Below are 15,792 nucleotides of genomic sequence, written 5' to 3'. Positions count from 1 at the left end.
TTTTACACAAATTGGATCATACTTGTGCCATGGTCAATATTAGGTCCTTTGACCAAACTTACTCTCAAAAATTTCAATCTAAGTGTTGTAGATAAAATAATTACAAAACGAAAGCCCTTGGCCCCAATCTAATTAATAATTTCTCATATCTACAATCTTAAAAATTATGAGTAAAGTTGTGGGCACTATAAAAATATGGGACAACTCTACATATGATGAGGAAATTAGAAAATTACCACATGAATAGGCCTAGTTTCTACCTCAAGGGTGCAATAAAAGTAGAGCATCCCAACGCCTCCAACCTTGAAATCTCATATGCTTTTAAATTCAAGAGGCAACTCTATGTCAAAGGTTAGCACGATGAGAGTTTCTTCACTAGCTTCAAGGAACAAAGCACCATAGGTCTAGCATTACCCAGCGTTCCACATCAACCATCAATCTTCAAGCTCAATTACTTCATCTTTTACTCCATGGTAAGATCAATTTCAAAATAAAGTAAGTTTGCTAGTATTTCAATGAGAACCCTTTGGCATAGTCTAAATGAGGCAACTCAACCACCAAATGAGCAAAGTGTTAGTCCCAAACTTCAATTCATATTAAACTTTGTGCTAAGGGTCATAGATAATAGGTTTATGCTCAAGATAAAAGAATTAGTTGCTCATGGTTGAATAGGCGAACATAATAGTTCAAGGGTACTATCTTAGAGTCAACACATAGGACTTCAATACCTCTAATATGATTTTTAATTTGTAGAGTTGGAGTGTTGAGGAATATGGGAGTCACCTTGCAGCAAAAGGAGCTAGAAATTTCCATAGAAAGACAAGAATTTGGTGACCTCTTAAGCTAGGTTGGATTTTGTTTCAATTTCAAGTGTAAGCCAGGTTGGATTTTGTTCCATTGTCAACCATCAATTCTCTAAGAATATGATGATTATCTAGAGTGTTGCAAAATCCAAAATCATTCTAAGAGTAGAGTGTCTACTCTAAGGATCTTCTTCGCTTTCCTAGTCTATGTCAATAATTAGTTGTACCTCTTTAGCAAGCTACTCTTGCAAAGTAGAAATCATTCGATATTATTTTTTGTCTTGTCCTTGGTAGACTCCCTTTGGCATATGAGGATGATTGGTCTACATAGCCATGATCTTCTCAGAGGGAGCTCTACTTATTATAGCTATCTTCACTTCATGTTGAATACAGCCTTTTGGGCTCCTTGGTTGCTGTCAAGAAATACATCAACTCGGATGCACATTTCAAGCGTCCCATCTACCTTCAGCTTCTCATGAGTGAGTGTACTTTTTATCACAACACCGGCACCATCATGTTGTCCCTCTCCATGGTCAAAACCAGCAATTTCTAGCACGTCTCTTTGCCTATTAGTTGGAAGTACCTGATAAAAAAATAGAATGGCCGCTTTGGCTTGAATTGGGTGGTGCCACTGTTCGACCATACCCAATGACACTTTGGCCTCTAACCACTATCATTCAATAGAAGGCAGTGCTGCACAAACAAGGTACCATGAACCTTGTCATCTGAGATATAGAAATGGGTTGTCTTCAAGACCTCTCCTCCCAAATAAGCGGTAGTAGATAATGTGGACCAATGAAATAACTTGGCTGGAGTACAATTGCATGGACCATATTTCATGTTTCTCATTGAAGGAGTAATTTTCTGCAAAGGAATGTTCCAAGACACAACTTGAACTGTTCTTCTTGCCACATCTATAAGCAAGGTTGTGTTGTATGAACTGCTTTATGTGATCCTTGAACCAACATAGGAGTTTTGTGCAACGCATCTTCTTATGCAACACATCCTTTCTAGTCTTCTTCTTGCCATCTTCATCAATCCCTGACTCCACCTCGTGAAACACCTTAACGCTAACTTGCAAAATATTGTCTTCTGTCATTTCTCTTCGGCACACCTGAAATTTATGCATGCCACAATTCTTGTATTCTCCCATAAGACAAGGGTATGAGTGATACTCTGATCCCTACTTTTTGGGTTAAAGTATAGACTCCCAAATAGTCGTGACACTTGTGTATTTGTATTGCATACCGCCACACGTAATTGGCTATGATGCAATATGACAGACATGGCAAAAACACCCACATGATGCATTGTGAATCCCAAATTGAGGACGATGTACAAGTTTTAGTGCATCTTTCATAAACATCATCTGGACATGTGATGCACAACAACATGTTATATCAATCTTTCAGCTTGCGTATGAACAAGGGCTTTAAACTCTCAAGGTTCTGAGTGATTAATTTGTTTTCGTATGTACTTTTTGAAATCGATTGAAGATTTGAACCTACAGCAAAATAAATAGGTCAGCTATCATCTTACAACCACATTAAAGTAGTACTCTGGTTATTACTAGTAGTATGCTTTATAGTAGCGGAGAAATCTAATGTATTTTAGAGCAAGCATCTGCTATTTTTAAGCACAGGGCTTTAAAGCATCTACTACCTTAAGCATATGGTTGAGGACTTTAAAAGCATTGAAAGATCCATAGCTTTGTTGAAATCTATTGCTTGCTACTTTGATAATTTAGGGTTGTTCTTTAAAGCAAGTTAGCATAAAGCTCATTAATCTGCTTTAAATCAAACTATTTTCAATTAAAAGATTCAGTAGTATGCTTTAAAGCAGTGAAGAAAGCTAATGTATTAGACCAAGCATCTACTACTTTTCAGCATATTATGGCTTCAAAGCATGTACTACTTTTAAGCACGTCACACCATGTGCTGGGTTGAGTGCCAGTAATCTTTAAAGCAGTGGGAAAACTTATGTATTTTAGAGCAAGCATCCATTACTTTTAAGGATATGACTATAAAGCACTGAAAAGATCCATAGCTTTGCTTGAAATATGCTTCTTACTGCTTTGGTAATTTAGCTTGGTGCTTTAAAGCAGCAACATGCTTTAAATTGGACTACTTTTTAGCATAGGGCAAAGTATTATGCTTTAAAGCAAACTAATTTTAAGCATAGGGCTCAATAGTCTGCTTTAAAGCAGACTTCTTTATAACACAAGGCTCAATAGTCTACTTTAAAGCGGACTACTTTCAAGCACAGGGCTTTAATGTACAAAAGAAAATTATCAAAGCAATAAAAATCAGGTTTGAAGCAAAGCTATGTATCTTTCAGTGCTTCAAGGCCTTGTGCTTAAAAGTAGTAGATTTGATCTAAGATACATGTATTAGATTTCTCCACTGTCTTGTAACTCAATCATGACTTTCAAGCAGTCAAATAATATATCAAGCCTAAGTGCATTGTTTTAATGCAAACATTTGGGTTGCATACTTCACAAAAATATGGAGAGCTAAGTACATTAACAAACTCCATTACTCATTAGATTCACAAAACCATCAAAGCACTCAAGTAATAAGTAAAGGTAGCACCCACATAATTTTAAATAAGTAGGCAATATGGAGCAGCTATTTCTTTATAAAGTTGATTTACACATCTAAGCTTTGAACTATGTACAGTACAACACACATTTGGATGCAATGAAAATATACATGAGACTCATCCAACAAGTGGATTGGATGGATATTGCACATATGTGCATGTCCCAATCCTCATGTTGCATATGTCCTTCTTGTTGGGGGAAACCTCTGTAATTTAGAAGGAGGCAACAACATCCCTCATATCTCTTGCTAAACGGCATGTAGCCAGCCTCTCCAACACATGAAGATAGGAAGCATGTCTTCATTCTCGCTAGACAAATGTAGCTTAGCTTGCAACAACGTTTGCTGATCAACGCCAAGGTATCTTGCTACTTGAGAGAAGTTTATATGCTTGGGGTCTCCATCCCTGAGTTCATCAACATCAGAATTGCAAAACTCTTCACAAACATCTCATCTACTGAGTGAGGCTACTTAATGTGAGTTAAAGTGTGTTTCACATTTGCAAGTAATTTAACTTGATGCATCATGTAGCCTAGAGATACAAGGCTAAAGGATGAGTTGTTGGAGAACTTTCCTTTGGCTTGCTATGTCCAAAACTCATGTCTGCCTTCGAAAGCAAGTGACAACAGGCATGCACATCTTCAGCACTTTGGTCTCATCTGCTTCAACACTCTTTCCATCGACCTGCAATTTTTGTGTTGCTTCTCTTACACGATGCTCTCTTTTCTTGGAATCCCAATAAGAACGTAAATGTTCTCTAGTTTCCATGCTAGCAATTTGTGTGTTCCAGTTTGAAATTTTTCCATGGGGAGATTCTAACAAGGTTGAAAAACCACATCCTATTGAATTCATAGGGGTCCCATTGAAACCTGCGACCAACAACCATCTAGTTTTTAGACTTAAATGCGGAACAATTAAGAGAGAGAGAGAGAGAGAGAGAGAGAGAGAGAGAGAGAGAGAGAGAGAGAGAGAGAGAGAGAGAGAGAGAGAGAGAGAGAGATCTGTAGATTTTTTCATTTCATTAATACATGGTTGCTTGTTTTATTTTGACGGGGCCTTTAAAGATTCTCTGTTGTCATTTTCTCATGTATTTGTGCATCTATTTCACCCTCCACTATATTCTCTCTCTCTCTCTCTCTCTCTCTCTCTCTCTCTCTCTCTCTCTCTCTCTCTCTCTCTCTCTCTCTCTCTCTCTCTCTCTCTCTCTCTCTTCCCGCAATGCGGTGTACACATATATTCACCCTCCAAATGGTTGTTATTTTTTTCTTGAGTATGCTTTCATTCATAACACCCATTCAGGGGTAGCACTAGCCACTAGGTACCTCTGAATGCAGTTCGGCTCGTGGCCTAAACTCCATGCTTGGCCGGGCACTGAGAACTCCTCCCCTATGCAAATGCTTCCGCAACTCTGATGTATATTGTAAATTGTATAAAAGTGTAAATTGTATAATTTGTGCATAGACCCACGGGGAGGGGTATCTTTGAGTTCTAGAGGGTAATATGAATCAAGTGGAGTCAATGGGGACTCGCAACACCTCAATCGGAGCCCGGACTAGAGGAATATTGCACATTGAGGTTGGCGTTTGTTCCCAACGTCATGGTGCAAGCTTGATTTTGGCAATTTGGATGGCTTTGGGAGGAGGGCTCAAGAAATTCAAAGTGCAGCAAGCACGTGGAGGTTTGAAGTCAAGGACTGACTCTACCGGTCGGGCTTTGCGGCTCTAAGATCCAATGATTGAGTAGGACATTGGAAGGGGTTGAAAATAAAGCAAATCAAGGGTTTTTTTGGAAAATTTTGTAAAGCTTGGGGGAGTTTAAAGGGTGAGACCTTCACATGCTACCACGTGGTGCAAAGAGGAGTCCCACAGGTACAACATGGAGCTCACAAGGTGGTGTACATACGCTGGGCTATGAGGCCTTAGATAGTCACTTGAAGAGAGAGAGAGAGAGAGAGAGAGAGAGAGAGAGAGAGAGAGAGAGAGAGAGAGAGAGAGAGAGAGAGAGAGAGAGAGAGAGAGAGAGAGAGAGAGAGAGAGTGGCTCTTGGCAATGGCACCTCCTCGCTGGTGCTGCGCAGGTGGGGGTTGTGGCCAGTTGGGCGCACGACGGCGTTTGGGTGGTGGCGGCTCGCTAGTTGGCAGGAGTTGGTGTGGTGGTTGACGCTGGTTCCAACAGGTGATGATGTGGTGGTCAGAAGGGTTTAGTCCCACGACCGTCCAAGGCCCCTCCTTTTATAGGTAAAGTCAAAGCGCCCCCCCCCCCCCCCCCCCCCCCCCCCCCCCGAGGGAGGTCTTGAGAGAGAGAGAGAGAGAGAGAGAGAGAGAGAGAGAGAGAGAGAGAGAGAGAGAGAGAGAGAGAGAGAGAGAGAGAGAGAGAGAGAGAGAGAGAGAGAGAGAGAGAGAGAGAGAGAGAGAGAGAGAGAGAGAGAGAGAGAGAGAGAGAGAGAGAGATGGCTCGTGGAAGGTGGCAGTCAAGGGCCGGATAAAGTAAGCAAAGGGGCAAGTCAAAGGCCCATCAAAGGGGTGGTTCAAGGAGAATATGGTTGATCAAGAGGGCAAATCTAGGGTGGTTAGAGTTGGTTCAAGGGAGACTAGTGTCAAAGTGGAAAGGAAAGAGGTGAAAAAAAACAACAGCAACAATGGGCACTAGCGACATCGCTAGTGCACCCCCCCCCCCCCCCCCCCCCCCCCCCCCCCCCCAAAGTTCAAATGAAGAGAGCCGATGAAAAACAAGTCGGCTACCCCTCCCAAAGTTTCCAATTTGAGATGCCAAGTGGACCAATTGGGGTGTAGTTTCCAAAGTTGAAGGTCCCCTACTATAAAAGCCCTTTTTTAAATCAAAAGAAGGCCTTTTTTTGTGTCGTCTGAAACGTGCAGAGTGGAGTTTTTTGACATAGGAGTGTGCTTGTCAACCTCATTTGTAATTTTTCATGAAAATGGCCATTGTGATGGCAGTGCAAGCTTTGTATGTGCCTTCTGCAGTGTAATCAAGCACTATTGCCTAGTCTTGCTCTCGTTTCCCCTTCCCCCTTCTCTTTGTCCTGCTCTTATGTTTCTCCGCGGTGTTGACAATGTGGATGTGTGTGCCCCCCAGACCGACAGTGCTTTGTGTGAGAGAGTGAGATTGAGCGTCTGTGTGCCTGTGCAAGGGTGGAGATAGACTGTGGTAGTGAGTGTGCATTGTGTGGTGGTCTTGTGGAGTGCGTTAGGCTTGGGAAGTGAGCATGTGGTGGTCTACTAGTGTAAAGTGTGTTTTTGAAGGTGTTTTCTGAGAGGATAGGGGTGTTGTGATACCCTGAGCTATAGATAGGCCTTTGTTTGTGTGTCGGGTGTATTCCCCCATTCCCCTTTCCAATGCTGATTATTCAGGGGCCCAATAGGAGAATTCAGATAAAGATTGACAACACTAGAAGTTGGAAAAAGGCAATGAGGCCAGAAGAAGTCTACAGGAAAAGCAAAATGAAGAAGATCAAGCATATGATTGCATTGTGAAAAGCTCTCGAAACATGGATCGTGATCCATTTCCCCCTGTAACAGAATGAACCTAGAGTGATACCACACACACACACACACACACACACACACACACACACACACACACACACACACACACACATATAATCATAAGAATTGCATAGGTCTTCTCAAAATTGAATTGGGGCATCATTAGAGGGTTTTGAAAGCCAAGATAGATTTTGTGCAAAAAGTGCAATTGTTTGATCAATTCATGAATTTTTGACTAATAGAGTGGCTATAAGCTCATAGACATCAAGTGTTTATTGTGCAGATTGTGAAGGTTAGAGTGCTGCAACTTGAGGTGATTCCAATTTGAAGATTTTTGAAGGGACCGAAGAGGTAACAAGTTAGGATTTTTGCAAGAGTGATTATTTCTTGATGTATTTGAGATCAGGTATATCTTACCTGATTAGAAACCCAATTGTAGGAGACCAAGTGAGCATTATCTTTACTGAAGCAAGTGTGAATCAGGGACCTTTGGCTCCTTTAGAGCTGATCATTGAGGAAAGATTGTCTGATACATCATGAGAGAGATCTAACACCACCATGGCTGAGGGATTCAACAAGGTGAATTTTAAGGAGGGATCAAATGTGGAAGAAGGACCATCCCAACAAGCACCCAAAACAAAATTATTGCACTTAAATTATTAATTCAAAAATAATGAGTGCAAAGATCTACAAAGATGGCATGGATCGCTATTACATGAAATTATAGAAAAGGCCTAGTGAGTTTAAGGACCTAGGAGAAAGTTGATGTAGAGACAGAGGATGAGCCGTCTAAGTTGGACAAGCCAGATGCTAAACTAAGGTGTGTGCACGACTTGAAACGAGTCAACACTGACAATACCCACATAGGGATGTATAAATTCAATAATGATGAACAAATGCACTATGAAAAATGTGATGAACCCCCTACATAGGAGAGTTATCAAAGCACAAAAGGTTGTATGCTTTTACATACAATAAAGGGACATAGGTGCTCAATGATAGACCAAAAAGAACTTAAGAGATATACATTTTTTGGATGCCCACTCCATCAATATTATAACACTCCTAATGCAATCAGACCTATTGTATCAAATACCAGACTAGAGATAAGAAGATTGAGTCTAAAAAGTCTCTGTCTAGTAAAGAAATTATTTGATTGCAATCCAACTTTTGCAAGCTTTTGGGTGATTTTTTGTCAGGTGACCACACTCTGTGTATGTACACTACTGGAGTTATCTATGTTCCAGCTACTTCAGGTTTCTAGGGTACATGAATCGCGATATGTGTTCCAAGTTTGAGACTTTTTCAGTTTTTTTACTGTGTCTATGTTTAGAGAATCTCCAATGTTTCATGTCAATTTGACTCCCTACTTGTGGATTAAGCCAGAGTTCTAGGTCTACAAGGAGGCTTTTGACTTTCTATTGTATTTTTGGATCTTTACTCTATTTTTTAGGGTTTCTCTGATGACGAAATCCAAGCTTTGCTTTTTCATAGCAGCACTATGTTGTGGATGGCTTTTAGGCCCAAAGAAGTACATGAATTGCAATTCAGTCCTTGCAAGATTTGGACACCATATTTTAGTAGCAGCTTGGAGAGGCTATTTGTAAGCTATTTCCCTATTTTGTGTCTATTTTGGATCCCAAAATTGAATTTTGCTTTGTATTTTTCTATTTTTAAGCTATGTTTTTGAATTTCTTGATTTGATGGAGATTTCTTAATCTTTTTGGGCTCAAAATGTTGGTTTTGGTGTAAGCAAATCATTATGTTTTAGTATGCATATAAGTTTTGCATTTTTTGATTTGAGGTACATGAATCATGATTAGTGTTCCTCAATAGTTTGCACTAAGATTTTCCAATTCTATGCTACAGGGCCTTTGGAAGCTATATTGTATGATACTTTTAAATTTGGTCATTGTTTGTCCTATTTACCAACACTTCTTTAGATTTCAAAGAGTTATGGTCTCTTTGGCCCAAAGATGGTTTCTTGACAGATTCCTGACTTGTATATCCCAAAGTAATGGTTCTCTAGCTAGCTAACCTACTCACATGAATTGAAAATATAAATATAAAATAAAATGAACAAAATAGGATAATATGATTAATGGGATAAGGTGTACCACACTGTGAAAGAAACAAGAAATTTGATGATTGAAATGGTTTAAAGTCACTCAATCACAACACTCTTTGCTATCAAATGGAAATTCTAAATAGTCCTCGATCTCTACTAAGTGACAAAACCTTGTTCCACCACTATGTTGCTAGTGAAAAATAGGGTGGTTTTAAGGTGGCTCTTTTTGGAAAAAGAGAATACGGTCACAAAATCACTCAACCATCATAAGATCCAATCCCCAACAACGACACCAATGCCATGATGGACGTCTATAGAATAGTTATCTAGAACTAGTATACTCTATGTCAATACTCAAAGAAACGATCGAGATGGGGCACGGAGATGCATTGAGTGTCAAACCAAATGGAGCTACTATGAATAGACATACACTACCAAGAAATCACCTAATTATTTCAAACAGTCAATAACTATTGCATGCTGAATCCTCGCTCCTATTAACTAATTGATGATTTCCTCAATCGAATGAGCTCTGAGTGCTACAAAACTCTAGGAAACTATAGGCAAGGACTAATAGGGTCTATGTAGACTCTATTATTTAACTTTTGAAAGGTACAAACATCATGATTCATAGATTTATAGGTCATCAAAACACAAATAGAAGTGGTCTTATAGCATCACTCAGGCTTAGGGCTAGTTTCCCATAAAAAATCGCATCTAAACTTCATTATACCATAAAAAACCATCAAGTTTATGACCACACAACATTTTTACAAACTTAAAACAAAGTGACAATGGGTACAATCAAATTAAAAGAGCAAGAGGAGACAAACAAGATGCAATAGTCCAAACTTGATTCTGATTACCATAGAAAGAGTTATGTTGATTACAAAGTTGCTCCGAGTAAGCAACTCATTCATATAGTGCTATCTTCCAAAAAGATCCCTTCTTCACTTTTACATTTTGTCATTTATATCTAGGGTTAATAAAAATGGCTTAAGGTCATGTTCCCATGGATTACAACTTTATAATAATGAGAAATAGGTTTACATATCCAAAACCAAAAGTTGGGGCTTTTGCGATTTGATATTACAATGTGACTTTTACATGGGAATCTTAAATAGAAAGGATATCCGGGACAACATCTACAAACACTCCCCCCTTCCATGAAATGCTCATCCTTGACATTGTTTAATTGAGGTCACAAAACTTAAAGGCATCCAGTGTATCAAAACCATGTCCATACTTTGCATCCCTTACTTCTATGGTATGTGCTATGTACTTCTGTTCGTGAGATCCCATCATAAACCTTTATTGCTTTCAATAAATACCATCCAAGTGTTGACAATCAAACCAAACAGTCGGCCTTCAAGTCCACCCCTTCATTTTGAGCCCCAGATATCAAAGTTCACGACAATGCGTTAGTAGGCTAAATCTGCTGCATTGAGTGTGTCAATGATTCGTTTTTGACGTTCCATCCATAGGAGAGCATTCCTAAACCCTAGGGTGACCTTTCTGGTATGTTCTATTGCAGTTTATGTGAGGTCCCCAACCCATCAACACTTTTTTCTATGAGGTCAACCAACGCTTTCCTCCCCCTAATAGATTTGAGAGCACAGCCGCCGCTGATGAACTCCTCTTCCAATTGGAGAAGTTTTCTAAATGAATTTAGTGCGCAGGGATGGATAGTTACCTGACTAATCAGGCCCACCCATCCATGATTGACAACCTTAGTCAATCCCCACTTACCACCGTGCACTCACACACGATTCTTTTGTTTTCTAATTACTATCACATTGTTTTAACATTTAAAATAATGGTTTCTTTTAAATTTCCGTCACAATGATTCCTTCAATCAAGTATTAAAGACAGCATTGAAAAGCATTTTTTTAGCAAACAGACATCTTTAAACTTAAGACAGGGTACTGACCATCAAAAAGATTGACCATAATAACCATGAACAGTACTCTTCTTGTCTCAAGACCACCTAAGGGTGAAAAAACGGCACCCATTCCTTATTTGTAATCCAGGGTGGAAACCCATCACCCAAAGTTTGGGGTGCCCATACACCAAACCAGTTGCCCATACATTCGGGCGGCTCTCCTAGGATAAAAAACAGCATCCTAACTTATGTAGAAACATCAAGGCATGGCACGGAGTAGAAACTCATCGTTCATGGGGGTAACCGACTTATCTGTGGCTGGAAAGCCATCATTATTCATCAATCTATACCAAGGAGTCGGAGGTGTCTTGAGACAAGTTTTCTTAAGGATGATCAATCATATCTTTCCTAATTCAACCAGCCTTAAATCAAACAATTCTTTCCCGATTAACAACAAGTGCACGTTGGTTTCTTGGAAGATGTCTTTCGTTTTCGACTAGTTTTACTTTTCCTAATTTCTTACTCCCTCCTTTACATATGCAATGTTAACATTTAAAGAAAAACTTGAATTATTCAAACTTAAATTATTATGAAGACCCACTTGGGATTGGTCGGGCATTTACTAAAGTGTTGGGACCTGATTACTCTCATCAGTAGGCCTACTACTAGGCCCGGTCTCGTTGTCGTGTGACGCTCTATGTCTCTTGGGAATACTACCCTCATCATCAGATGGAGGATTGGCTTGGGTCCTTTTTGGTGTCATGACTTCTTAGAATCCTTATAAAAAAGGACGTCTATTTATTAGGTAAATCAACCAAAAACTTGACTTGACCTTTGTATTCAATCTAATTTCTCTTTTTTACCCCAACTAAGGTTAAATTTGTAGTCCTAGATGTTGATTGCCTGACCTAGTAATTTCTTATTTGCTTATATAGGTAAAATAACTTTATCAGAGCTTTTGTAAGGGTTTTCTAAGCTCCCTTAATTTTCTTATAAATTTTTGCATCTTTTTCCTAATTTCCCTATCTTTATTAAGCTTGAAATCTGCTTATTTTTGGCTTAATATTTATTAGATTCATTATATTTGAAAGGTTAAATTTCCTCCGCTTTCTATCAATGGTTTATACTTCTAGTAATTTTTTAAGAAACTTTTAATAGTCATTTGTATTTATCCCAATGAATTTTCAACTTAAAATAGGGTTTTTGATCTATTACAATTACTTAAACTAAATAACTAATTATGCTATAATTTTGACAGCTAGATGATAATATTTCCTAACTCTTGTAATTACCTTGTAGTTATTTAAATTAATATTATAATGTTTCCTTTTAGTTTTTAGCTAAAATTAGTCTATTTTGGCTTTATTAAATAGCTAGATTGACTTTTTGGCCATAAGCTAATTATTATGGTTTACTTATGATGTTTTAATAACCTTGAAAATTATCTTATAGTTATCTAATTTGATTAGCTAATTTCTCTCTCTTATTTTTAGCTAAAATTAGTGTGTTTTGGTTTAATTAAATAGCTAAATAAACTTTTTGACCATAAGCTATGTTTTCTAAGTTTGACAATTGTTTTTAAATTATCTAGCTTGATTAGCTAATTTCCCCTTTTATTTGATTTTAGTATTTTCAGCTAAAATCAATATGTTCTGGTTTAATTGAATAGCTAAGTTAGTTTTTTGACCATAAGCTAATTATCACGGCTTTCTTATGATGTTTACTAACTCTGATAATTATTTCACATTGTTTTAACATTTAAAATAATGGTTTCTTTTAACTTTCCGTCACAGTGATTCCTTTGATCAAGTATTAAAGATAACATTGAAAAGCATTCTTTTAGCAAACAAACATCTTTAAACTTAAGACAAGATACTAACATTGACCATAATAACCAGAACCAGTACTCTTCTTGTCTTAAGACCACCTAAGGGTGAAAAAATGACACCCATTCCTTATTCATAATCCAGGGTGGAAACCCATCACCCAAAGTTCGGGGTGGCCATATACCAAACCAGTTGCCCATACAACCGGGCGACTCCCCTAGGATAAAAACCGGTATCCTAATTGTAATGAAAATGGCCTCTGATTTTTGAGAATAGCAGAATAGTGAGCATTTTTGTGAGATCACTTTGAGAACATAGAGGGTGAACTTAATCTATGGTAGAAACATAAACATAGTACTTAATTAACTTGGCATGAACAATACTTTTGCAAGAGAGAGAGTATTAGATAACATGACAATAGTTCAGGACCGGATTTACTTGGAGCCGGTCCCCCCTCCAAAAGGTGTTTGTATTATAGATTCTTCCATCAAGAGAGACTTGGTACAATACAATCTTTGTGTTCCTTGTGACCTTGGTGATGCTATGAAGATGGAAAGCTTCATGCATCACGAGCATAACATAAAATTTGAAAAAAGCATTAAGTATCCCAAGCCTTAGTCCCAAGTGTTACCATATACATGTGGTAGTGATGTGTGTGAACACACTAGGACCGCCAGGGCATGTTTCCCCTCTTTAGGAGGTTTTCCCCCCCGTGCATTGTATAGATCTCCAAGTTGTGTGTATTTTTCTGCAACCCTAATTCCAACAATTGGTATCAGAGCAGGTTGGATCCTCTTGGGCTTAGTCGCTAGCAGCTCTAGTACACACCTGCTCACTTTCTCCAATTTCTGTGAGCTTTGGCGAGAGTTTGCAGGTCGACAAAATTTTTGGGTAAGCTCGTAGAGTTTAGTCTGCTAAGATTTTTGATTCGGGCTCATTTCGACCTCCGTTTCCACTACAACCAGGTCTGCATAGACAATTTTATCATTTTGTGCAGAATTTTTGTCAGCAGCAATTAGTGCATAACAGGTCCTATACAGTCTTCTGTGGGTTGTGCTATATAGCACGTACTGGTGCATGCATTTTCCATGGCTGAAAACAACACAGACATGTTCAAGATGTTTGCTGTTGAGGATAGATTGGATGGGGACAATTACCCTATGTGGGCTTACATGATGCAACATGTTCTTCTGTCAAAGGGCGTCTAGAATATTGTGCAAGTCATTGATGTACATCCTGGTTCTGAGGATGTAGGCGACGTTGAGGACGTTGAAGGTCTTGCTGCAAGAGTTGTTTTGCCTACTGCAAAACAAGCTCGTTGGGATATAAAGAATGATCAGGCTCATGCATTGATTGCATTGTCTGTGAAGCACACCATTACTCCTCACATTTGTTTAGCAAAATCTGTAAAACAGGCTCGGGATATTCTAGCAGGTCTTTATGCAAGCCACAATGAGGCTAAAATTGCATTGCTGTGTAAAGAGCTGGAATCGAGGATTATGCATGAGGAAGATGATATGGACACTTTCTTCGCCGGTGTCAAGGATATCAATGAGCAGCTTATTTTTGCAGGTGATCATTTGGACTAGTTCCCTTGTGCAGACTATTCTTGATGCCTTACCAAATTCTTACCAGACTTTTTCTAGTACTTGGAGACTTATGACCCAAGGAAATCCTCAAATTGTCAAGTTTGATGCATTATGCACATTGATGTTGCAAGAGTCACTTTCCAAAAAAAAACAGGACTAGGCAACGTGCAGTTGAACAGGCTTTTATTGTTTCTCAAAGAAAGGGTGGTAACAGGAATGCAGCCACTTCTTATGGTTCTGCTGCCAGTGGCAAACTTCTGCTCCTAATGCTTCTGCTGACAACAATTCGTCTGGAAATTCTGGTGATCAAGGCAAAAAGAAGATGTGTTGCCATTATTGTAAAGCTAATGATCACTTGATCAAACAGTGTCTTAAGTTGAAGACCAAAGAGGCTAAGAAGAAAGAGGGTGGTTCATTGCAAATGTTGGTTCCACTACAAATGCAGCCATTGTTAAGTCTTCTATGAAAGGAGAATGTGATGCTGATGTTGATGCAGAATGGGCTTTTAGTGCAGAGTGCACTTATAATCCTACTGTCCATGATGCATGCATGTAATTTTTTGCTGCAGATTTACATGTGTGGTATTTCAACAGTGGTGCTACAAAGCACATTACCTCACATCGTGAATTGTTCACCTTTCCCGAGTCTATCCCTCATGGGAATTCACTCACTTCTGCCAACAATGCCTCTTATCTGGTTCAGGGAGTTGGAAAGATTGTGCTTACTGCTGCAAATGGAAATTCCTTCACACTTGTTGATGCACTTTATGTACTTGAGGTCAAGAAGAATCTTTTGTATGTATCCGCACTTGTTAGACTTGGACTTGTAGTCAAATTTGTGGATGATAGATGTACAGTTTATGATCTTAGTTTTGGTGATGAAATTGTTGCATCTAGCCTTTTGTGTCGTGGGTTGTATAAGCTCACTTTGTATAACAAGTGTGGAAAAATTCTTACAAATGTAGTTGCAGATTCAAGGGTTGTTTCAGATGCAAAAGTGTGGCATGCACGTTTTGGGCATCTGAATTTTACCAATTTGCTACGTTTGTAGAAATCTGATATGGTTGCTTCTTTGCTCCTCTTGAAGCACCTGTCAAACATGTTTGTGAAGGCTGTATTTTGGGTAAAATGCAGCGTTCTAAGTTTCCAAAGGATGGTTCAGTTAGGGCCACATGCAGGTTGCAGTTTGTGCATAGTGATGTTTGTGGGCCATGCAAATTCCGTCCTTGGGAAATTACCTTTACTTCGTGACTTTCATTGATGATTACTCCAGGCATGCATGGGTATTTCTGCTTAAAGTGAAGTCAGAAGTTTTTATGTGCTTCAAACAATTTCTAGCTATGGCTGAAAATGTCTCAAAATGTACTATGGGCACCCTACGTTCCGATCGAGGGGGGGAGTATATGTCTCATGAATTTAATGCATTTTTGGCTAGTCATGGGATAAAACACCACTATACAGTGCCTTATACACCTCAGCAAAATGGTGTTGCTGAGAGGAAAAATAGGTCACTCATGGAAATG

Source organism: Adiantum capillus-veneris, chromosome 24, assembly GCF_014529385.1.
Source record: "Adiantum capillus-veneris isolate H3 chromosome 24, ASM1452938v2, whole genome shotgun sequence".
Lineage (NCBI taxonomy): Eukaryota > Viridiplantae > Streptophyta > Polypodiopsida > Polypodiales > Pteridaceae > Adiantum > Adiantum capillus-veneris.
The sequence above is the reverse complement of the archived record's forward strand: the minus strand, read 5'-3'. Positions refer to the sequence as shown.